The 23,482-nt window shown below is 40.9% G+C and overlaps 1 long non-coding RNA gene across 1 annotated transcript in view; it reads left to right on the forward strand.

Annotated features, from left to right (window-relative positions):
* Nucleotides 1-1,470: 1,470 nt before the first annotated feature.
* LOC123374672 overlaps nt 1,471-23,482 on the forward strand; it is a 263,834-nt gene continuing 241,822 nt past the window's right edge. The window contains exon 1 of the long non-coding RNA XR_006581152.1: nt 1,471-1,589. This is a non-coding gene — a long non-coding RNA (uncharacterized LOC123374672). The remainder of the gene's footprint in view (nt 1,590-23,482) is intronic.

The raw sequence follows: 23,482 nt of genomic DNA on the forward strand, positions 1-23,482 counted from the left end.
TATTCTACCCTGGCTAAAGACCATGTACGCCAAATCTCAGGCAAAAAGAGATTTCCCTCTTCCATAGGAACATGGAAGATGTGAGTTAAATCAGGCCTAGAATGGAAAGCAAGCTACAGTCTTAGGCTTTCATCCTGCTAGTGAGGGCATGTGGGGAGATTGCCATGGCTCTCCCACAGATTTCATAGCCTTCACCGAAGTCTGTGGGGTTCCATATGGGCCTAGCAATCTGCCTCCGTGCTCAATTGTAGACTCAGATTCCACAGCCAGAAGTGATCATTGTGATCATCAGTCTGACCTCCTGTAGAATACAGGCCATAGAACTTCCCTAAAATAATTCCTAAAGCATGTCTTTTAGAAAAACAGCCAATCATGATTTAAAAAATGTCAGTGATGGAGAATACACCATGTCCCTTTGTAAACTGTAGCACTGAAGCCTTAACTATGGAGTCATTACCACAGGTTATCTATTAACTGTATTGCCATAGCATCTAGGGCCCGTAGTCATGGACCAGTTCCCCACTATGCTAGGCACTGTGCAAACAGAACAAAAAGATGATCCTTGCCCCAATGAGTTGACAATTTAAGTATTTCTTAAGTCTACATTGCAACGCTCCACGTTTTATGAAAAATGTTACCCTTATTCATCACTGTGTCTCTCCAGTTGTTTACATCTTTCATTTCATTGGAGTTATGCCAGTGCCAAAGTGGAGTAGCACAGTGGTGATGCTGGTCTATTATCTGTAGGGAATTATGTGCTGCAAAAATATGGATGCTGTATTGGGAATAAGATGGTGTAGGAGGCTAGGGAACCACGGAAGATTCTGTTACGGCTTAGCTTAGGCAGTTCCGCTTTCTCAGCCTCCGGTTATTGTAGGACACAGCATGCTAGCTTTAACCTGCCGCAGCCGGCTGGGACTGCTGCGTGGCTAGCCCCTGGCTGTTGGCCAGGGGGGCAGCCCCGGAGGGTGGAGAGTTTCTATTGCATTATGTATGAGCTGATATGCTGCTGTTTTGTATAAAATGAGCATGCTTTGTGTTTGTTTTCGGACTTCACCCCAGGCCGAGCTACAGGGCGCTGGGTCCCCGTCTCAGTGACAGCAACGCTTGGGGTCCCCGTTGCAGATGTGTCACTTTACCTTCATTAAAGCCAATTACTCTCAGTGTGGAGTCGGTCTCGTTCTTGCAGAGTACCTCGGACCCTTTGGGGCAATAACAGATGGATAGTAGAGTTGCTGGCAAACAGACTATATGAGATCAGAAAGTACCTTGGGCAACATAATTTCCTTGTTGATTCTAAATTCTGAGCTCATTAATTATGTTGTAAGGTTTGCACTAGTGAGGTGTCTGTGAAGGAGTGTGCTACCCGTTTACAGCTCAGCCTGGAGCTCAGAACAGCCTGGGTGCAATTAAGGAGACTCCCTGCTCTGCCCTAGTTATCTATTGGAAGATTAAGTTACATGGGGGAGGGTCTGATGAGAAGCCTGCAAGAGGCAGAGTTCCCCCACAAGCTCTGGAAGATGAGTTGACCAGGCAAGGAGACTTTTTTCTGGACTTTCAGTTTGGGAGAGCTGAAGCTGGGCCCTGAGGTAAGGGCCTTTAATTTGTTGCTGTAGGTGTGCCTGCCTTCCTTGGTGCTTCATCACAGGAAGTGACCATTGTTTCTTTTGACTAGTTTGGTTTCGCTTGGCTTCTTGTTGCCTGATCTGTGCAAGTGAATTGGTTGACACCCAGTTGGGGAAAGGTAAGGCTAGGTTCACCTGCAGGTCCATGTCTGCTTAAAAAGTCAGAAAACAGCTGTTACAGAAAATAGTATTTAAGAGACTTTAAACTGGGACTGGTCATGGTGAGCTGAGAAATTAAGTGGGAGGATTTGCAGAGCTTATAGGTAGCGTTAACCAGGAGATGGATAATTTTTGGATCGCTGAACTGAAAGTGTCTAGTGAAGTTGCACATAAAGTGCATTAACTGCAACCAGTATGTCATCTTTATACTGTGTTTGTGCTTAGTTTTCCTCAAAGTATTCTGATTGTCTTGTTCTTGTGTATTCTTTTGGAGCCCCATCCTGCAACTGTTTACTCCTGGTTCTTCCTCCTTGAAGTAGTCTCTTTGATGCTGGTGAGGCTATTTATACAAGAAATGGTTTGTAGGATTGTCCCTCATCTTGGGAGGGATGTGATGTCCTTGCAGTTATTTACTGGACTTGGTGGTGGTTTATAATGTTTTGGGATTCTTCTTTTCTGGCCACACTTGTTTGTTAGCTTCTAAATAAAGATTCATAATAAATATGGTCAAAGACTGAGCTATCCACGCTAGAAGTGAAGCTACTGGAAGATCATTCAACCTAAAAGCCCTATTTCTTTGTCCTTGAAGTACCTATTTGAATTTATAACCAGCTGACAAGATTGGTGTCTTCTCTTCAAAGTACTTCCTGGGCTGAATATGTTAAGATAAATTTAAGGACACTTTGTTAATTAGCTTGTATAAATCTGCAGCACCAGGATGCACTCTAATAGGCTTCATTGACTGCTTAGTTTAACAAACTCTTGCTGCTTTGAAGCCATAACTTTCCTGGCTCTCCTATGGCTTTTTTTCCCCTCCTAGCCTGCACTCTTTTTGAGCTGGTTGACATAAAGATTTTATAAAGAAATAGTCTTTGAAAGTTTATTATAGCAATTTCCGTCAGAAGAGCGATGAATAGAAATAAATCTACACTAACCACAACATTAAAATGTATTTGAAATTCTCCGTACAAAGAGATCCAGTCTCTTCTTTAAAAGACAATAGTCTGTCTTCCCTAATTTACAGCCTCATAGCTTCCATGAGTGTGGTTGGGAGCTCTATGTGCTCCCTTTGATGAGGCAACATCGGATCCCTAATTATTTGATCATCCCTAGTGTACTACGATCTTTCTTTTTGGGTTAAAAGTTTTATTCCCATTTTTCTCCCAACTTCCTGATTATTTCTTGTTAAAATAACATTCTACTTTGACTATACTGGGTCATTTTAAAAAAAATTGCAAAATCTCAAAGTAAGATGTTGCTCATGCTGGTTACTAAAAAACAAACTTCTGTTCCCATTGTCTTTGACACTTGGCTGTGTCATGTCAGGACGCATCAGTCACATTACAGTGCAGCACATTTCTGACAACACTGGAGGTGACACATAACAATCCCAGCAGTTCAAGTTTCACATCGATGTATTCATTTAATATATTCAGAGGTAGAGCCATTCCTGTTCCTCATCTTTTAAAATGAATTACTAATCTTTGTTTAAAATATATATAATATACACACCTTGCATCCTTTTATCTTCCCCACTCTCTTAGCTGTCACTTAAGGAATCCAGTTACATCCACTTATAATTCAAATGCTGTCAATGCTCACTTGATGTACTGAAGGTGTTTACTTTGAATTTGATTTTCCTCTAACATAGTGTGTTCCATTTATTGGAAAGTATGGTTCTCCCATACCTTAGATATGTTTTGGTTCTGGTGAAAACTCTCAGTCATGGTGCAGAAGTTCCAGAATATTAGGCCTGAGTCCAGACACTGGATCTGCATAGGCAAACCACTGAAATCAATCTGGCTTCAACTGAACTCGGGTCTACCCTTTTGCAGGAGCTTGCAGGATCAGGGCCATAATGAATAATGCTTATACCCTTGCTTTTCTTTACTTCAGTGTTACATTTATGTAAACATTTATGTGTCTCATTTTTAGTATCAATAGTACACTCAAACTGAGTTCACTTCTTGTGTCCTAATTGCAAAGGGGAGAAGTCTCTGTGCTTAGATGTGTTCCAGGAAGATTAAAGTTCCACATGTAACTATTTTAATTCCTACTTCCCTTTTGAACTATATAGTGGAAAGGGTTACGTAGCCCTAAGTGTCCCTAATTATTTGATCTCCCTTTTTATTGGGGTCCCCTTCCTCACTCAGAAGTGACATTACTCTCTGCTTCTCTTTGTATTTATTAAAACTCCTTTGTGTTGAGGGAAGACATAAGGGCCTATGTAACACCACTGTGAATTCAAAGGTGTTTCAGATAGGTCAGTCCATGCAGATTGGATTATACGATTGGAGCCTAAGGGGGGAGGGAGGGAAGGCTTGAGGGCGTTAGCTCTCTACTTCTGTGTCTTAATAGGCCCCGAGAATTTCTTGTTGCATTTCATAAATATAGGTTATGAAAATGTGATTGACAATATATGGTGGTGGTGAGAGACAACATTAACAATGGCTTAAGTATTTTCAAAGTACACTGTAGCAATGACAAAGCAAAGAGAAGTATGACATCCAGTGTGTTTTCTATTTGTTATGAGATATGACTGTATTTAAGGGCTAAATGGGATCTACTTGACTTCAGTGGGACTGACTCAGAAAAGCAAGTGGTTTGTTATTGTCACCAGCCAAATAAAAAAGTGTTTGCAAAGTATATGTGCTGCAGCAAAATGTAGAAGCAATAAATATACATTAACAAAACTAAAATATTCATGGATTATAGTTTACTTAAATTCAGACAATACCAAGATGCTACAAGCCTGATTCTGATCTCACTTCCTTTAGGGTAAACCCACTGATTGAAGTCTGACTTTCACTCATGAAAGACTTGGATTTTAGGGCCTCTGACTGTAGCTTTAGTGCTTTCTTATAGCAAACTTCTCTTCACCAGTTTACTTCCTTAATGTTCCTGCATAGAATGAACTACAGGCTAGTGCTTCAGGGCTTTTTTGAGGATGCAGGCAGAGGAAGAGAGGGAGTGTGTGTGTGTTAAAGTGACTATGCTATGTCAGCTTCTGCTAAATGGTCATTGCTGCGCCTGAGACTCCTTAAATTAGTAACACCTGGGCTGACTGTTGTCCAATAGAACCCAATTGTCAAGAAGTAGCTGAAGTCAAGAAGTTCATTTCTTGTGGAAAGAATCAGAGAGGAACTAGTTATTTTCTGTATCATCCCTAGTCGGGTAAGTGCCTCTATATGTATGAGCTTAAAAACTAAACAATGGTAAAGATTTTTTTTTTAAGATAAGTGTCTTATCTGAGCTGCAGTTTCACTATCCCAGTCTCTTCCTCAGTTAATTCCTTAAACAAGCATTAGAAAACAAACACAAGAGGCAAACATGGTTTCCTTTCTACAGCAGGGAAAGGTTAGCAGGACAGAGTGTTGCAGGGATTTACAGGAAAGGAGATAAAACTGAAATAATTGCATACTTTTTATAAATTCACTTCTTCCCTGAAGAGAAGGAACTAAAAATGAAAGGGCTGAAATCCCCAGACTCTTGGACAGAGGAAAGAATGGCACTTCCACCATTTCTCTTCAGTATCTTTGCTCTCTGGGGACTCTAAACAAAACCTGCAAGGGAGATGACAAAATCTCTGCCATGCAGGCCCTTAAAACTTTTCTCCTTGAGCCCCCAGACCAGAGGGCCCTAAGAGTGATATGAAATGTCTCCCTGCCTGTTGTTTCCAGGAGGTAATTCAACTTCTGCCAAATTATAAAAGCAATAACTGATAAAGGAGAGCTGCAGGTGCAAACTGCCTCTTGCTAGTGGGCTTGCTTACAAAGTATGTTCAGCTTGTCTGGTTTTAGGGAAACTGCTTAACAATCTCAACACGCATCCATTGTGTATCTGACCCTTTTTGTAACAGAAATAGGGCTTCAGTTTTCATGAAGGCAGGGATCCTGTCTAGTAAAATTTCTTACTCAGATGCTGAGCTCTACTTCTTTTGATTTATTATCCTTTTGAGTCAGTCTCTTCACCTTCAAGGACATATTATTCAATTTTTAAAGGGACCTGATTTTAGAGGGCACAGTCTCAAAGTTGCGATTCCATTAGTGGTTTTACACTCATCAAGTTCTTATATGTTAAATATTTACTAAATAAGGTGTCTCATCCTTGGCTTGTAAGGGTGAATTGAGAAATAGAATATCTTAAAAAATACAGGCCATTAAACCAAATAGTGGCCATAGAATAAAAAAGGCTAGATACTTAGCTGGTATAAATTGGTGTAGCTCCTCCATTGACTTAAATGGAGCTATGCTAATTTATATCAGCTGAGGACCTGGCCCAACATGTAAAGGATAAAAATCCCTTGACACTTTAAACTTTTCAGAGGTATCATTCCTGCATGCTCAATTAATGTATAGTCAGGCTTGACGTTATTTTGTAAAAGAAAATCTCTTGCATTCTTTTCCTATGGCCCAAGTTGTATGTAGCATTCTGATAATTGTATCCTATGGCATATTTATGGCCAAATGAATGACAACCCAAAAGAGAAACAATGAATGTTTTATTTGAAACTAATGAAGCTTATTTGGAATGCTTTATCAATGGTATGTCAACAGAAGACATTGATATGACTGAAATGTGACTCAGGCTTTGTGCTTCACTGACATAGGAAAGAAAACATTGTTTAAATTCCATTTTGTTTTGCTATTTTGTCATCTGCTTAACTGTGTGGAATATACTTGGTCAGGGCTAGTGGCAGTTGTCGGGTTTCTATTTTTCATCTAGGCACATGAAATTGTGTTCGTGTTGAAGGTTATAAAAGCATAATCTGCTGATTTTTAAATGTCATTCATCCTACCTATAATGAAAGTCTTCTACAACATGGTATAACTGTTTTGCACTTACACTTAGCATAAATCTTTTATGTGGTTGTCAAACGTGATAGAATCAGTGTTTTAACAGGGTCGGGGAATCAAATAGACAATGAACTGCAGTGATTTGTCAGAGATTTGGATGTACAGTGGCACTCAGCAATCACTATGGTCCAACTTCTGTCCTGTGATTCAAATGCATGGATCCAAAGGCTTCCGTGGAAGAATCCAAGTGCCCAACTCAATTTGAAGACATGGAAGCTAAATAGGACTTTAGAAGGTGCTTAAAGTTAAGTGTTTGCAGAAATGCTATTATGAGCAGAGGTGTCTTCCTAAATTGGGGCCCTCAAATCTAATATTAAATAGCAAAATTGCTGTTTTCTTGCTAGAGCAGCAGCATTGATTATGATAATGTTGCCCCTTGTCCAGAGAGGTTACCCAATATTTAAGGCCTTGCTCAGTTATTTCTGTTAAAAGGAGAAACTGATTATAAGAGTCAGGTATTTCTTTAGTGCAATTCTGTTTATTTACAAAGAATATATACAAAGTTTTCCTTGCTCACAGCTTCCACACCTGCTTCACTAGCCTTCCAAGAGCTCTGTCCCACTGTTGCCTCTGAAGGCCATTCTCATGGCTGTTTCTCTTGCTGTCTGATGGCTTTCTGCTTCTAACACACAGCTGCAATCAATCCTCTAGCTTCTGAATTTGCACACAGTCCTGGGGAAACACTCCCCCACCCCAGATAAAGGGCTTAACTCTGCTCAGGCTTTGCGATGCAGCTGATTGCCTCAGACAGCAGTATGACAGATATGGCAAGTTTCTGCAATATCCTGGACAAACTTTATTAAGTTTAAATATTTTAGGAATTCATTGTATTAAACATGCAAAATATTTATGTATTGTCTCCCCTCTTGAGACATGACTAATGTAAACCCTGGTAAGTTTTGTGAGCATTAAAGGGCTATATGAAACAACTTAAAAAGTTCATTCTAGTTTGGCAGATTAAACGGGTTTCTCAGGAAATCTCTAGGGGAGGTGTAGGCAAATATATTGCTTCCAATTGTGCAAGCCTTTTGGTGCTTTGCCCTGAGGAGGGGACCTTTGTCTGAAGACCACCTGTTGTGTGAGGAGAACATTAGGCACCTAAACTGTATAAAGGAGTGACTGTCAGATTAATGGGGGTGCTCCTTTTGAGCCAAGGCAGTTATGAACTTGTAACCACAAAAACCTCTTGGTGGGATTTGAAGGGCTGTCTCCTACCAGAGGCCTCGCTGGAGCTGGGGGGATCTTGGGTAAGTATATTGGCATGCATATAGGTTCTCTTGTTTTAATGTTTTTCTCTCTAATGCTTTCTGCTTAACAATAAGTGTGCTTGCTTAGGAAAAGCTGTGTGGTACTTCATAACTGTGGACCATTATAGCCTCTGAGTAGAAAAGCAGAGGCAGTCTGTCTTGCTTGGGAAGTCAGTGTAGGCATGCAGCTGTGCAGCCTGAATAAACTCTGGTCTTCACCAAGGAGAGGTGATGGTTGGGGAACCAGAAGCCTGAAAGTGGGTGCCTTTGTTGGAGTAATGCAGGTGCAGTTGTCTTGAACTGTGACAGGCAGCTTTTACTGTCTCCACCCATCTTGCCCCATAAAGGGGCCTAACTGCACCTTCCATTTAGTTTGAAAGATGGGTGTTTAGCATATCATGAACTTTAAAATTGTCTGTGAATTCTGGGATTTTTTTAATGCCCACACGTGGTCAAATTTTACATCTCCTTTGCATTACTGTGATACCCTACCACAAGATGGGGCACTATTTCAGTACAGATTTCGGCTATGTCTCAGTGCAAAAATTGATGTCTCTTTTTTTGTTTTTGTTTTATTTCAACATGAGATCTCTCTTGATGTCTCCACTAGAATTTTACAAGGCATAACGTTTACTTCCTTGTAGCCGGTGGAGGTAAATCTCTGATGTATGTGGGAGTATAGCCTCAGCTATGCACACTGAGGCAAAAACTACCTATGCCACTCAGATTTTCTATCAAATTAGCAATCTACTGTGGGGAATAACCTCTTCTAGCTGTGAAGACCACCTCAGAGGGGAATGTCATCACAAACACTAGTACAACTTTGTGCAATATGTAGGTCTTCTAGGGGTTCCCATCAAAATACTGACTGACCCTACCAACCTTTAGATTGGGAGCTGATGGTATTGCAGCATATAAGATGGTATGAGTACAAAAGATTGTGCAACCTCATATGGCAACTTGACCACTCTGGTAACTTGTAACTTAAAACAGAATTTGGGTCTAGCTAGCTAACCCAACCTAGCTACATTTTCATTGTATTTCTGTTTGTTGTTGTTCTCTAATCAACCAGCTGTTTAATTAAGTGACTGTGAATTGACACTAGTGGATAAACACTAGCAGCTCTGAGGAAAGAAACTGTTCCTGACTTCTAGGAAGGTGAGAACAGTATAGAAATGTTGGAGTGCTTGTTCTATGTGTAGGAACTGTGGCCTCCCTCCCCAAGGATGCTGCAAAGACTCTGAATGTGGTGAAGATTAGAACAAGGAAAGTGTGAAGACTGAGAGCAAGCTTGCTGTGAGAGACCGCACCACTTGTAGCAACAGAGGAAGGATGGCCCAGTGACTAGGGCAGTAGTCTAGGACTTGAGGCCTTCATTCAAGTCCCTGCTCCACCACAGGCTTGCTGTTTGATCTTGATCAAGTGACTGCGCTTCTCTGTGACCCAGTTCCTCACTTGTAAAATGGGGATAATAGCACTGCCCTACCTCACACTCATGATGATGGATAAATACATTAGATTGTGAGGCATTCAGATGCTTCTATGAACCAGAGTATCGAAGATAGAACTTATTTAGAGAGAATTCTCCCTATACCTGAAAATGCAGTTTCTGCTTTCAAAACTTGGAGTATGCAGTAATTAATGAACTATTTAGAACATCCACTTTCTTCAATGAACTTTTACTACAACTTCTTTCTTAAACAGACAAGGAGTATCTGAGGACAGTACCATAATTCACAATCATCAGAATAATGTTTGTTTTGTCTGATGCAAACACAGTCCAAATCAAGTATGCTTATTCTAGATGTATAAAATGCAAGTTGAATGTTAGGGGAAGAAAACACAGAAAAGCTATTTGGAGGAGAAAAGTTCTAATCCTTTTTAAAAAATATTCTAAGCCAATATTCTAAAGCAAGGTGCATAATGTCAAGGGGTAACATTTTCAAAACAAATTATAGTACTGTCTCTTTTGAAAATGGGACTTGGGCTTGTAAGTCACGTAGGTGCTTTTGATTACTTTACAATAGGTCTCATATTCTTAGGTTTCAGTTCAAGCTAAAAAGGTGTCTGTGGTGATTCTAAATATGTAAACTACATAGGAGGCAGGTCAGTTTTAAAAATCATCCATTCGGGAGACCAATAAGAGTGGCCTCTGTGAAAAAACATCCATCATGAAACACTGTAGTTTCTCTTCTTCCCCCACCCTCCTTGGAGAACCGCTGTGAATACTTCAAGAAAAGAATGAGTTCTGAAAATCTTCAGAGGACAATTGTAGTTGGCCATGGAAAATGTATATCTGTTTAGATATTGCATAAATTATTGAATTAATAACTAAAGGGAAGGATTACAGCTAATATGTGCATCATCTTTTAAATGGTAGATCACCCTATGTGCTTGATATACTTTAATTAAGCCTGTGTCTCTAGCACTGGAGTAGGAAAGGAAAAAAGAAATTAGCCTCTTCGCCTCTTTATCTCCTCAATATCCACTTGTATCTTTGCATAATACTGCAGTTTCTTCAGCTACTGGCTCATTACTCCTTTATTACACCATGTATAGGGCCCCTTACTGCACGCTGGGAGACTTGTACACCCAATCCTGAAGTTTATGGTGCATGTGGACCAAATATTAGCCTTTCTTGTGCATTACCTTATTTTGCTGAGCAGACTGCCACCACCAGTAAGAGGAGAAAAGTGATAGTGATACTATGCTAGCTTTAAGCACATCTGGTGCTCTACCTTCTAGGCCATTTCAAAGCCTAGAGTCAGGCATAGAATCTCAGGGTTGGAAGGGACCTCAGGAGGTCATCTAGTCCAACCCCCTGCTCAAAGCAGGACCAAACCCAACTAAATCATCCCAGCCAGGGCTTTGTCAAGCCTGACCTTAAAAACCTCTAAGGAAGGAGATTTCACCACCTCCCTAGGTAACCCATTCCAGTTCTTCACCACCCTACTAGTGAAAAAGTTTTTCCTAATGTCCAACCTAAACCTCCCCCTCTGCAACTTGAGACCATTACTCCTTGTTCTGTCATCTTCTACCACTGAGAACAGTCTAGATCCATCCTCTTTGGAACCCCCTTTCAGGTAGTTGAAAGCAGCTATTAAATCCCCCCTCATTCTTCTCTTCTGCAGGCTAAACAATCCCAGTTCCCTCAGCCTCTCCTCATAAGTCATGTGCTCCAGCCCCCTAATCATTTTTGTTGCCCTCCACTGGACACTCTCCACATCCTTCTTGTAGTGTGGGGCCCAAAACTGGACACAAGACTCCAAATGAGGCCTCACCAGTGCTGAATAGAGGGGGAATGATCACATCCCTCGATCTGCTGGAAATGCCCCTACTTATACAACCCAAAATGCCATTAGCCTTCTTGGCAACAAGGGCACACTGTTGACTCATATTCAACTTTTCGTCCACCGTAACCCCTAGGTCCTTTTCTGCAGAACTGCTGCCCAGCCATTCGGTCCCTAGTCTGTAGCAGTGCATGGGATTCTTCCATCCTAAGTGCAGGACTCTGCACTTGTCCTTGTTGAACCTCATCATATTTCTTTTGGCCCAATCCTCTAATTTGTCTAGGTCCCTCTGTATCCTATCCCTACCCTTCAGTGTATCAACCACTCCACCCAGTTTAGTGTCATTTGCAAACATGTTAAGGGTGCAGTCCACACCATCATTCAGATCGTTAATGAAGATATTGAACAAAACCGGCCCCAGCACCGACCCTTGGGGCACTCCACTTGATACCGGCTGCCAACTAGACATGGAACCATTGATCACTACCCATTGAGCCTGACCATCTAGCCAGTTTTCTATCCACCTTACTGTCCATTCATCCAGCCCATACTTCTTTAACTTGCTGGCAAGAATACTGTGGGAGACTGTATCAAAAGCTTTGCTGAAGTCCAGAAATAGCACATCCACTGCTTTCCCCTCATCCACAGAACCGGTTATCTCATCATAGAAGGCAATTAGGTTAGTCAGGCATGACTTGCCCTTGGTGAATCCATGCTGACTGTTCCTGATCACTTTCCCCTCCTTTAAGTGGTTCAGAATTGATTCCTTGAGGACCTGTTCCATGATTTTTTCCAGGGACTGAGGTGAGACTGACTGGCCTGTAGTTCCCTGGATCTTCCTTCTTCCCTTTTTTAAAGATGGGCACTACATTGCTTTTTTTCCAGTCATCCGGGGACCTCCCCCAATCGCCATGATTTTTCAAAGATAATGGCCAATGGCTCTGCAATCTCATCGGCCAACTCCTTTAGCACCCTCGGATGCAGCGCATCCGGCCCCATGGACTTGTGCTCGTCCAGCTTTTCTAAATAGTCCCGAACTACTTCTTTCTCCACAGAGAGCTGGTCACCTCCTCCCCATACCGTGCTGCAGAGTGCAGCTGTCTGGGAGCTGACCTTATCTGTGAAGACAGAGGCAAAAAAAGCATTGAGTACACTAGCTTTCTCCACATCCTCCGTCACTAGGTTCCCTCCCTCATTCAGCAAGGGGCCCACACTTTCCTTGACTTTTTCTTCTTGTTGCTAACATACCTGAAGAAACCCTTCTTGTTACTCCTGACATCTCTGGCTAGCTGCAACTCCAAGCATGATTTGGCCTTCCTAATTTCACTTCTGCATGCCTGAGCAATACTTTTATACTCCTCCCTGGCTATTTGTCCAATCTTCCACTTCTTGTAAGCTGTTTTTTTGTGTTTAAGACGAGCAAGGATTTCACTGTTAAGCCAAGCTAGTCGCCTGCCATATTTACTTTTCTTCCTACACATCGGGATGGTTTGTTCCTGCAACCTCAATAAGGATTCTTTAAAATACAGCCAGCTTTCCTCGACTCCTTTCCCCGTCATGTTATTCTCCCAGGGGACCTTGCCCATCAGTTCCCTGAGGGAGTCGAACTCTGCTTTTCTGAAGTCCAGGGTCTCTGTTCTGCTGCTCTCCTTTCTTCCTTGTATCAGAATCCTGAACTCGACCATCTCATGGTCACTACCTCCCAGGTTCCCATCCACTATTGCTTCCTCTACTATTTCTTCCCTGTTTGTGAGCAGCAGGTCAAGAAGAGCTTTTCCCCGAGTTGGTTCCTCCAGCACTTGCACCAGGAAATTGTCCCCTACGCTTTCCAGAAACTTCCTGGATTGTCTGTGAACTGCTGTATTGCTCTCCCAGCAGATATCAGGGTGATTAAAGTCACCCATGAGAACCAGGGCCTGTGATCTAGCAACTTCTGTTAGTTGCTGGAAGAAAGCCTCGTCCACCTCATCCCCCTGGTCTGGTGGTCTGTAGCAGACTCCCACCACGACATCACCCTTGTTGTTCAGACTTCTAAATTTAATCCAGAGACTCTCAGGTTTTTCTGCAGTTTCATACTGGAGCTCTGAGCAGTCATACTGCTCTCTTACATACAACGCAACTCCCCCACCTTTTCTGCCCTGCTTAGACATGCTTAGAAGCGAAGCCAATGTTTTTCAGAGAGCATCTGAGGCGTAGATCTAGCTATACCACAGTTTCTCACTCGTTGATTGTACATTAGCTAGTCTGTCACATTTCTTCTTTGGGCAGAAGCAGGGACATCAGTTAGGGACAATATGTAGCTGCTGATTAGATCATGTAACACTGACTCCTGTTGACTTTAGTGGGTGCTGGATTGATGTCATAGCACTGTTATCGGACAATTTCTAGAGTAGTGTTGCAACTAAAGTATCTAGAAACCAACAGAGCAGCAGTGCAGGTTTGGGTTCTTCTTAATTTCAAACTACTCAGTTGTGTTCCTGCTCCATTGAAAGAACTCTTGCAGGCAAAGAACTTGCATGACAATTGAGAGAAGCCTCATTGGTGTCGTGGTGTCTCCTTTCCCCTCCTTCCTGACCCATCCAATTTACTCTACTCTAGTGGTGGTCTGCTTTTTTAGCATGCAATATAGTGGAACAGGATGAATACCAGTCATGGTGCTTCAGGGATCAAGATTCAATTTAGTTTTAGCAGCACAGCAGAATGGGGATGTGGGATACAACAGCAAGGGAAAATAACTTTTTCACAGGTGATGTGGAACTGATGAGTTACTAGTAGAGAGTGGTCCAAACCCTGGGTTTGTAAGCCCCTCTGATAAGGGGGAACTAAATGTCACAGCTTGCCACTAGGATTGCATCCATTCTGCCAGTACTGGAGATAAATGGTAGAGTTGGGTGGGAATTTTCTGACTAATCTCTTTTGTTGCGCAATGCTGATTTGCTAAAACCAAAAATGTTTGGGGTTGCGTATGGGATTGGTTCTGATGAATCCCTTCATTTGAAAAAAGTTCCAAAATTTATTGAAGTGTCCTGCTGTCGAGTTTTGACATGTTCACAACATGGTTTGGTTGTCTGACTTTGTTTCAAAATTCTAACTTTATACTAAAAGTTCCAAAAAAGCAACAAATGAAAACAAAACTTCAAAATTAACTACATGAAATGGGGTTTCATTTGACCCAAACTGAATTTTTGTTTGGATTATCAGTCCAGATTCAGGATGAGTGGAAAATTTTCAAAAATTCTCACAGGCTGGGGAAACCGCCCCCCTCCCCCCCAGCTCTAATAAATAGGTGTAAGCGATGTCCTTACTCATTACCTCTGAATTTAATCCAATGTCTGTTTTTCCAATTCAACGGTCTGGATGGTGATTTGTACTACTTTATTAGCCAAGCTTTACTCATTAGTAAAAAATTAAATGGGAGTAGCTGCCAAGAGCTTCATTTAGAATAGTACTTAACTTTTTCCCAACATTCAAATAAATATAATATTGTAATTTGCAAGCAGTAGCGAGACAAGCTTGTGTTAACTTTATTGAGTCTGATTTATACTGTAAGACCAATTCATTTCTCTAAATCTAATTTATTTTCCCCTAAATTAAAGGGAGATGGAAGCAGTAATCAAAGGCTGGTATGTAATATGGAGCAAAACTAAAAGAAATGAGTCTTGGAGGTTGCCCTTCTGTAACAGTAGAGTGGACCCTTTAAAATCTCGACTGTTTCAGATTCACAAAGCTTAAGGCCAGTGGGAACCACTAGATCTAGTCTGGACCTGATGTATATCACAGGCCACCAACACTTAGACCAAGTATTACCAATCACTAGATAATTGAATACAGTAGATGGTGTTCAAAGTGTTTCTTTTGGTAATTAGAGATGCAAGAGAGTACTTAAGATACTGATGTAACCTCATTTAACGTGAGTGGAAGTGACAACATTTGAAGGGCCATATCTAGTGGTATGTGTAAGAAAGCATTGATGTCTTGTACTCTAAGTGGTAAACTCTGTCCTTTTTCGGTTGCTGTCAATAATCATTGTAAACAAAAGCTTATATAATACTTGTACTGACATGAGAAGGCACTTCGGCAATGCCATTTTTGATAAACCATTTGGAAGCATATTTTTAGTTAAATTGGGCATATACTGTAAAGCAGTGATACAGAAAATAGCCATGGACTAAGTGACAAAGAGTTTCTGAAGTATTCGATCCAAATCTATGAACATCCATTCAAATACTTCTGTTTCTAAGGATGTCAGTGGAAAGCAAAAGGTGCTTGAATACTTGTGTGTTCATGGAGAACTACTTCTCACCTTTTTTAAACCAACAAAACGAAAAATCTAATCACAGATCAGAAATGCTACACAATAACTTAGTATGACCATCTGCACAATGTGAATAACTAACAAATGTTGAAGACACAGCAGAGGTGATTGGTCCTTGAAGGGCCTTTAGGCTGAAATATATTTATATAACTTTCTGAATAACCATTTGAAAAATCAAAGTCTGGTCATAATTAACTTGTGACCAGAGAAAACAAAACTTGAATAAATTATTCACTAGGAAATAGAACTAGGTGAACTATTGCCAAGTAAGCTCCCTAAACTTCAATAAAATAGTTTGTAAATAAATCTCTACAAGACATTTCCCCCCCCCCCCCCCAAACAAGTTCTGTTAATTTACTTTAGCCTGATTGGCCTGTCAGGTCTCTTATTCATTTGTTCCCAGATAGCTGCACAGGAAGGGGATTGGGAGAAAAACCTCAAGATTTCTCTGCAATGTATTTAGACATTGATACACTTAGGCAGCAAGACTTGCTTTTAAAAAAAAATGTGGATAATTAACACCTACACCTTTAACTATTATAGGCCTTTAAAAATATTATGAACATTTTCTTTTAGAAGAAGCCTAAGGAAGTCAAGACCCATGAAGTAGGCAAAAAGCCCAGAACTCACCAAATAAAATCTTTAATTATTTTATAGTGAATTCCACTAAAAGCTATATTAATGATTAGACATAATTTTAATGTAGCACGTTTGCAGCTCATGGGTTGCGTTCACAATCTATGATGGATGAGTCTAGATGAACTAGCAATCATTTTGCTAAATAAGGCAAATAAGCCTTGTCTGCCTTTGTCAATGACCAGGGTAGCATAGTGCTAGCTCATAAATTTCTCACACTTGACCTTGAGCGTAGGTGTCTGACAAAAATCAGCTTCATGGGCCATACACTGAAATCACAGTCTGTTCTTCAGATCTGGGTTGAAGCATATGGATGGAGTAATGCCGTGAAGTTTTCATCTATTATGCTTTTTGCTAAACATCAGAGGGCTTGCATGTCCTTTCAGTTTGGCATTTTTCAGAAGCACTAATCTTAATTACAAGAGAACTGTTTTGTGTGTTGTTTTGGAACAATTTTCACATTTTTATCTTTCACTATCTGTCAACTACCATTGCAGCAGGCGCTCTGGTAAACTCTCTCTCCTGGGACCATTAGGATTCTGTAGCAGAGGTAAAATACTTCTTTGTTGTATTTCGAGGAGTCCGAAGCCAGAATCTCTCAGTCTTGCCTTTGAAATCAACGAGCAGCATTAACAATCAGTCAATAATGGAGAATCTAATGGCTGTTTCTGCGGATCAGGTTGTCTAGCTCAGTGGCTCTCAACCTTTCCAGGCTTCTGTACCCCTTTCAGGAGTCTGATTTGTCTTGTGTAACCCAAGTTTCACCTCACTTAATCTATTTGCTTATAAAATGAGATATAAAAATGCAGAAGTGTCACAGCACTCTATCACTGAAAAATTGCTTATTTTTTCATTTTACCATATAATGATAAAAACAAATCAACTGGAATATAAATATTGTACTTACATTTGAGTGTATAGTATGTAGAGCAATATAAACAAGTCGTATGAAATTTTAGTTTGTACTGACTTCACTAGTGCTTTTGATGTAGCTTGTTGTAAAACAAGGCAAATATCTAGGTGAGTTGATGTTCCCTCTGGAAGACCCCTGGTTGAGAACCACTGGTCTAGCTTATGTTTGGGGGCTATCACAATTTGAAGATCCTATGTTACAGATGTGAGTAGTCAAACTCCTGCTTAGTACCAGGGATGGGTTTGGATAAAAAGGTGAACTGACACAAAAGTCACATGAAAATCTAGGTTGATGTTTGGTGCTGCATCTCTTAAGCACAGCCCCAAACTTGCAGCTCTCGGGAGGGAGGGCCTCTCGATCCTGCTTCAGGGGCTGGACCTGCCCCATATAGCTTAGGTGGCTCAAAGGTCATCTGTGCATGCGTGAAATCGAAGGGAGAGTAAGCTTGTTTGCTGCCTGTGGCTGCCCTGTGCACTGTCGGCACCAGGGGAGTACTTCTCCAGCTCGTTTTCTGCTGCCCTCACAGTATATGGGGGATATAGTGAGAGGGAGAATCCCTCCCTTAAACCTGAACCAAGTCTGTTTCAGGTACAAAAGTTCAGTCTTCCTTTTTTAAAGAATTAATTTGTTTGTGTACCCTTATCATTCTTCAGTCCCAACACATGCTGGGATTAAAATCAGAAATAATGAAATGTCATGAGGCTATTCTTGGCCTCAGTGAAAGCAAAAATATTTTAAACTGCACAAGAAGCATGTTCCTGTCACAGCTACAGCAACACTTCACAGACTCCAAGGATGTAATCCTGACTCCACTCATGTTACTCCTAGATGTTCAGTCATGCTTTCAAAATTTGTACTGACTTTTCCAAACAAAACTTTTAAATTTTGGATTCCTCATCCCTATATTCATTGGTCAACTAGTAACCATATGGTATCTGAAATACAGTTCCACATTCGTTCTCTAAACTACATACGGGAGGGAGGGGATAAGGTGGAGCATGGGGGTGGTGGGAAAGTGGTATCTTGCATACTACATTGTAGTAACTGGACAAATTATGATATTTTAATGGTAGCTATTGTAGCACCAAATATCAAAGCTGATGAAAATATTGAATCAAGATCCTATTCATTGATAGACCTACTGAAGGCCAAAACAGTAGGTTGTCTCTAGAAGGTTCATTAAATTTCAGTCTGCTGAGACAAAAATAAAAGCATGTTGGTTTGAGCAGAACTCTGATCACTAATCAGCAGTTCTGAATTAATTAAATATGAACTAGATTCTGAATAAGTTGATACTAGGACATTATTTTCTGACATTCTCAAGCTTATAAAGATGTTATGTCATGTTGTATCTTGTCAATTATGTCAACTTAGTACAGTGTAGGCTTGTGATGTGCTTTAACTAGTTGTTATGGTTCCAAACTTTTAAAAAGTTTCACGAGAGATCTCCTACATGTTTTGGACAGCATTTAGTCCATCCTAAACTTTTATGGTGAAAAAGCAGCAACTCAGAAGGACTTAAGAGTGGTCATGGACAACTGCCTTTCATGAGCTCATAGACTTTAAGGTCAGAAGGGACCATTATGATCATCTAGTCTGACCTCCTGCACAATGCAGGCCACAGAATCTCACCCACCCACTCCTGTAACAAACCCCTAACCTGTGTCTGAGTTATTGAAGTCCTCAAATTGTGGTGTGAAGACCTCAAGCTGCAGAGAATCCTCCAGCAAGTGACCCATGCCCCATGCTGCAGAGGAAGTTGAAAAACCTCCAGGGTCTCTGCCAATCTACCCTGGAGGAAAATTCCTTCCCGACCCCAAATATGGCGATCAGTGCAGTGACAAAAAGGGCTAATGTGATCCTGGGATGTATAAAAGTAGAAGTAGGGAAGTGATCTTGTCTCTGTGCGTAGCATTGGTAAAACCACTACAAGAATACTGTGTCCATGCTTAAAGAAGGATATGGAAATACTTGAGAGTTCAAATGAGGGACATACAATGATCAAGGTCCTGGCAAACAAAAAGCCTTAGGATGTGAGGCTTAAGGCGCTTAAAGCTTAAAGCTTTTCAAATCTGATTTCAGTGTATAGGTACTAACTCACGTAAAAAAAATATCTGGTGGAGGGAGGGAGGCATCTCAATCTTGCTGACAAACATATTAACAAGATCCAGTGACTGGAAGTTGAACCTTGAAATAAGATGCAAGTTCTTAGCAGTTAGGGTAACTAAACATTGGACCAGCTTACCAAGGGAGGTGGTGGTCTCATTATCACTTGGAGATTTTGAAGTGAGACTAAATATCTTCCTAAAAGACGTGCTTAAATGCAGCTCCTGGAAGAAATTCTACAGCCGGTGTGTTCTGGGGTGTGGGTGCATTGGGCCCTTTTGGGCCTGTAAATCTGATTTCTGCTGCCCGCCCCATCCATTCCATTCCTTTGACCATGAAAGGGACAAGAATCTCTGCATTGCCCTCAATATGCTCATAACACTTGCAGTTCTGTATTGAGACAATGGCTAATGAAATCACAGGCTTCAGGACTTTAGCAGATTGACTGTAGGAGTCATGAAGGAATTTGTTTCTCGCAGGTGAACATTTTGGCCAGATGTATCCTGGGTCACAGATTGACCACAGCTGGAGATGGTCCACCAGACAGGATGAACCTGTGCTCAGAGGTGCTACCGAGAATCCTCATCCTAGAGGCATGGCTGATGTTTCTTGCTCATGTGCTCAAGGTTAAACTGAGAATCAGATTTGGAATTGGGAAGCAATCTTCCCCAAGGACAGATGGGCTGTGAATTTGGGGCTCTTTTTGCATTCCTCTAAAGCACAGAGCATGGATTGCCTGTTAGGATCATCTGGGCATATCTGATCTAATCAGTTGACCGTGGGTATTGCGGGGTATCTTGGTTTATCTCATTATCTTTTTCCCTTGTAGTGTGGAGCAGTTCAGGTTCCTGAGGATTGAAATGGGGTAGCAGGGTGAAATTCACTGATCTGCAAAATACAGGAAGTCAGATGATCTAAGAGTCCCTTCTGACCTTGCACTCTATACATGTTTAAAATTGTTTGGACTAAGATTTCCAGGGACTTTCAATAAAAATGGTCTGTTGCTCCTCTATGTTCCTGATGTTGATTTAGAAAGATCAGGGAACCTCACAGGGCTTTTGCAGAGCCTAAGATGAAAGCATCTGAAATGGAAAATCATTGGTTTCTTAGAATATTTTTATTTTAAATTTTAAGTCCTATCACAATGTCTTAGAAAACTACTACAGACATCCTCCAGATACAGTCCATGGGACTGGATTTCTTTTAAGAGGTTTAGTTTGAGGCTTTCTAAACAATGGTTTAGGTTACAAAAAGAGAAGAAATCAGTTCAAAACCTGAAGCCAGGACAATCTTTTATTTTGATTTTCTGAATCATTACTTATATCTTAGGTCTTATCTGCATAATGCTGAATTTCAGGAAATAAAGTAATGTTCATCTCACTCATTTTTCTTAAGAAATCACCAAGACAGGAGAGGGGAAAGATTTAACATGGGGGAGAGGAATTCTTCTACCTGGAGTTAGGGGGTCTCTTTCCCCATTCATCATCAGCCCTCACCCATCATCCACTCCCCAGGCATGCAAATATACCAATATATGTGGAGATGCATAAAGTAAACTGAGGAATGACACAAAAATTTAGGGTACAGGTGGAAAGAAGATTCAGGTTTTTTTGAGACATTACTCAAAAGCCAAATGTTTGTATGTATTTGATAAGTACTGACAGACTGTCCAGCATCTGTCCAAGGAACAAAGGAAGGCACAGAGTCCTGCTCTGAGTTCAGTTTGATGCCCTAATCCTACCCACATGTTCCCGCAATGGGTGCCATTGTTCTACCCCAGAGCCCTACTGAAATCAGTCTGCCGACAGATTTGGTTGCAGGATCTGGGGACTAAGAAAACAGGCTTACATTGGATATAAAGATCCTGAGAGACCTGGAGGATGATGCTACTTAGAATTTGTTTTTCAATGGAAGTAGAGGCAGCACTTTACTCGAGGGCCACCCAGAGGATTCAGGGGGCCTGGGGCAAAGCAATTTCGGGGGCCCTTTCCATTAAATTTTTTTTTTGCAATACTATAGAATACTAAATTCTCGTGGGGGCTTCTGTGAGGCCTGGGGTGTGGGGCAAATTGCCCCACTTGCCCCACCCCCGCCCTGGGCAGCCCTGCTTTACTCACATGGACTAACATTTGTGGGCCTCAAAGCAGAAATGAATTTTAAGAATTAATTTTAAGTGAAGAGTAGCAGGGTGACCCATGCTTATAGTAGGAAAGATCTCTCTTATGGAAGAAGGCATGAAGATGAGGGTGAGAGACACACGGCCAGCACTCAGGTTATTTTAAAACATTTGTCAGAAAACTTAGTGATGCTTTCACAAGTTGAATATTTTGGGCACAAATTAGTTAGGGTTTAGTTGAAAAATAATAGCTTTTCATAAGAGACTATCTTGGATTATGTATAAATCTCAAAGAACAAAACTGTTTATAAATGCTGTTGTGTATTTGAACCAAACCTGAGATCAGCAATAACTCTGAGGTGATCTTTCCTCCCTCAATTTGTTGGTGTATGGTGTTCTGGGTGAGTGGGAAGGGGACCTCAACAAAAATGGCAAGGTATCTTTGGAACTGTAGCCAAAAATTGCTTTATTGCCCCCAAACAGAGAGATTCTTTTACCTTCTTTAACTGCAGTACCTAGGACCAATCCTATTCAATTTATTCATAAATGATTTGGAGAAAGGGGTCAACAGTGAGGTGGCCAAGTTTGCAGATGATACTAAACTACTCAAGATAGTTAAGACCAAAGCAGATTGTGAAGAACTTCAAAAAGATCTCACAAAACTAAGTGATTGGGCAACAAAATGGCAAATGAAATGTAAAGTAATGCACATTGGCAAAAATAACCCCAACTATACATACAATATGATGGGGGCTAATTTAGCTACAACGAGTCAGGAAAAAGATCTTGGAGTCATCGTGGATAGTTCTCTGAAGATGTCCACGCAGTGTGCAGAGGCGGTCAAAACAGCAAACAGGATGTTAGGAATCATTAAAAAGGGGATAGAGAATAAGACTGAGAATATATTATTGCCCTTATATAAATCCCTGGTACGCCCACATCTCGAATACTGTGTACAGATGTGGTCTCCTCACCTCAAAAAAGATATTCTAGCACTAGAAAAGGTTCAGAAAAGGGCAACTAAAATGATTAGGGGTTTGGAGAGGGTCCCATACGAGGAAAGATTAAAGAGGCTAGGACTCTTCAGCTTGGAAAAGAGGAGACTAAGGGGGGGATACGATAGAGGTATATAAAATCATGAGTGATGTTGAGAAAGTGGATAAGGAAAAGTTATTTACTTATTCCCATAATACAAGAACTAGGGGTCACCAAATGAAATTAATAGGCAGCAGGTTTAAAACAAATAAAAGGATGTTCTTCTTCACGCAGCGCACAGTCAACTTGTGGAACTCCTTGCCTGAGGAGGTTGTGAAGGCTAGGACTATAACAATGTTTAAAAGGGAACTGGATAAATTCATGGTGGCTAAGTCCATAAATGGCTATTAACTAGGATGGGTAAGAATGGTGTCCCTAGCCTCTGTTCGTCAGAGGATGGAGATGGATGGCAGGAGAGAGATCACTTGATCATTGCCTGTTAGGTTCACTCCCTCTGGGGCACCTGGCATTGGCCACTGTCGGTAGACAGATACTGGGCTAGATGGACCTTTGGTCTGACCCGGTACGGACGTTCTTATGTATGTTCTTAATATCTAAAGCACTGTAGATAATAGCACTCTTTCCTTCTTCTCAAATGGTAAGACTTCTTTTCTCCTCAGTTCATCAATAGACAATGATTGAGGGTGAGGGATAGTTCTGTAGAATGGGATATAAATTTAGGTAGAGTCCTGAAACCTTTAAAATTACTTGACTTTTGTGTACAGGAACTTGTTGTTCAATTGCCTTCCTTCCACCGTGGAGTCTATCTACTCCAAGATGGGGAAATGAAGTCTGAAGCGTTATTCTGCATAAAATATCTTATTGAATAACATTTAAAGTGTCTGGTACTAAATAATATTTCTGTGAAGGACACTTCCAAAAAATACCCCAGCAACAGTAAAAGTACAGATAAAACAAGATTTTAATGATGCTTAGGGTCAGTTTTAATCAGCACTGGAAGTACACATGCTTTCACAGAATGCTAGTCATTCATGATGGCACATTTGCACTACATAGGAAAGTATTGTTCCTAGCAATAATGTAGTTCTTGTAAACTGGTGTCTTCAGTTGCTAAAGTTATCTAGTTTCCTAAGTAGTTTCTAAAGACTTATGTTAAGTTTACACTGAGAGGAACAAGAAGTCACCAGACAGACTTCAGGATCCTGGGCTCTTTTTAGGTTATC

The sequence above is a fragment of the Mauremys mutica genome, chromosome 7, assembly GCF_020497125.1.
Source record: "Mauremys mutica isolate MM-2020 ecotype Southern chromosome 7, ASM2049712v1, whole genome shotgun sequence".
Classification (NCBI taxonomy): Eukaryota; Metazoa; Chordata; order Testudines; family Geoemydidae; genus Mauremys; species Mauremys mutica.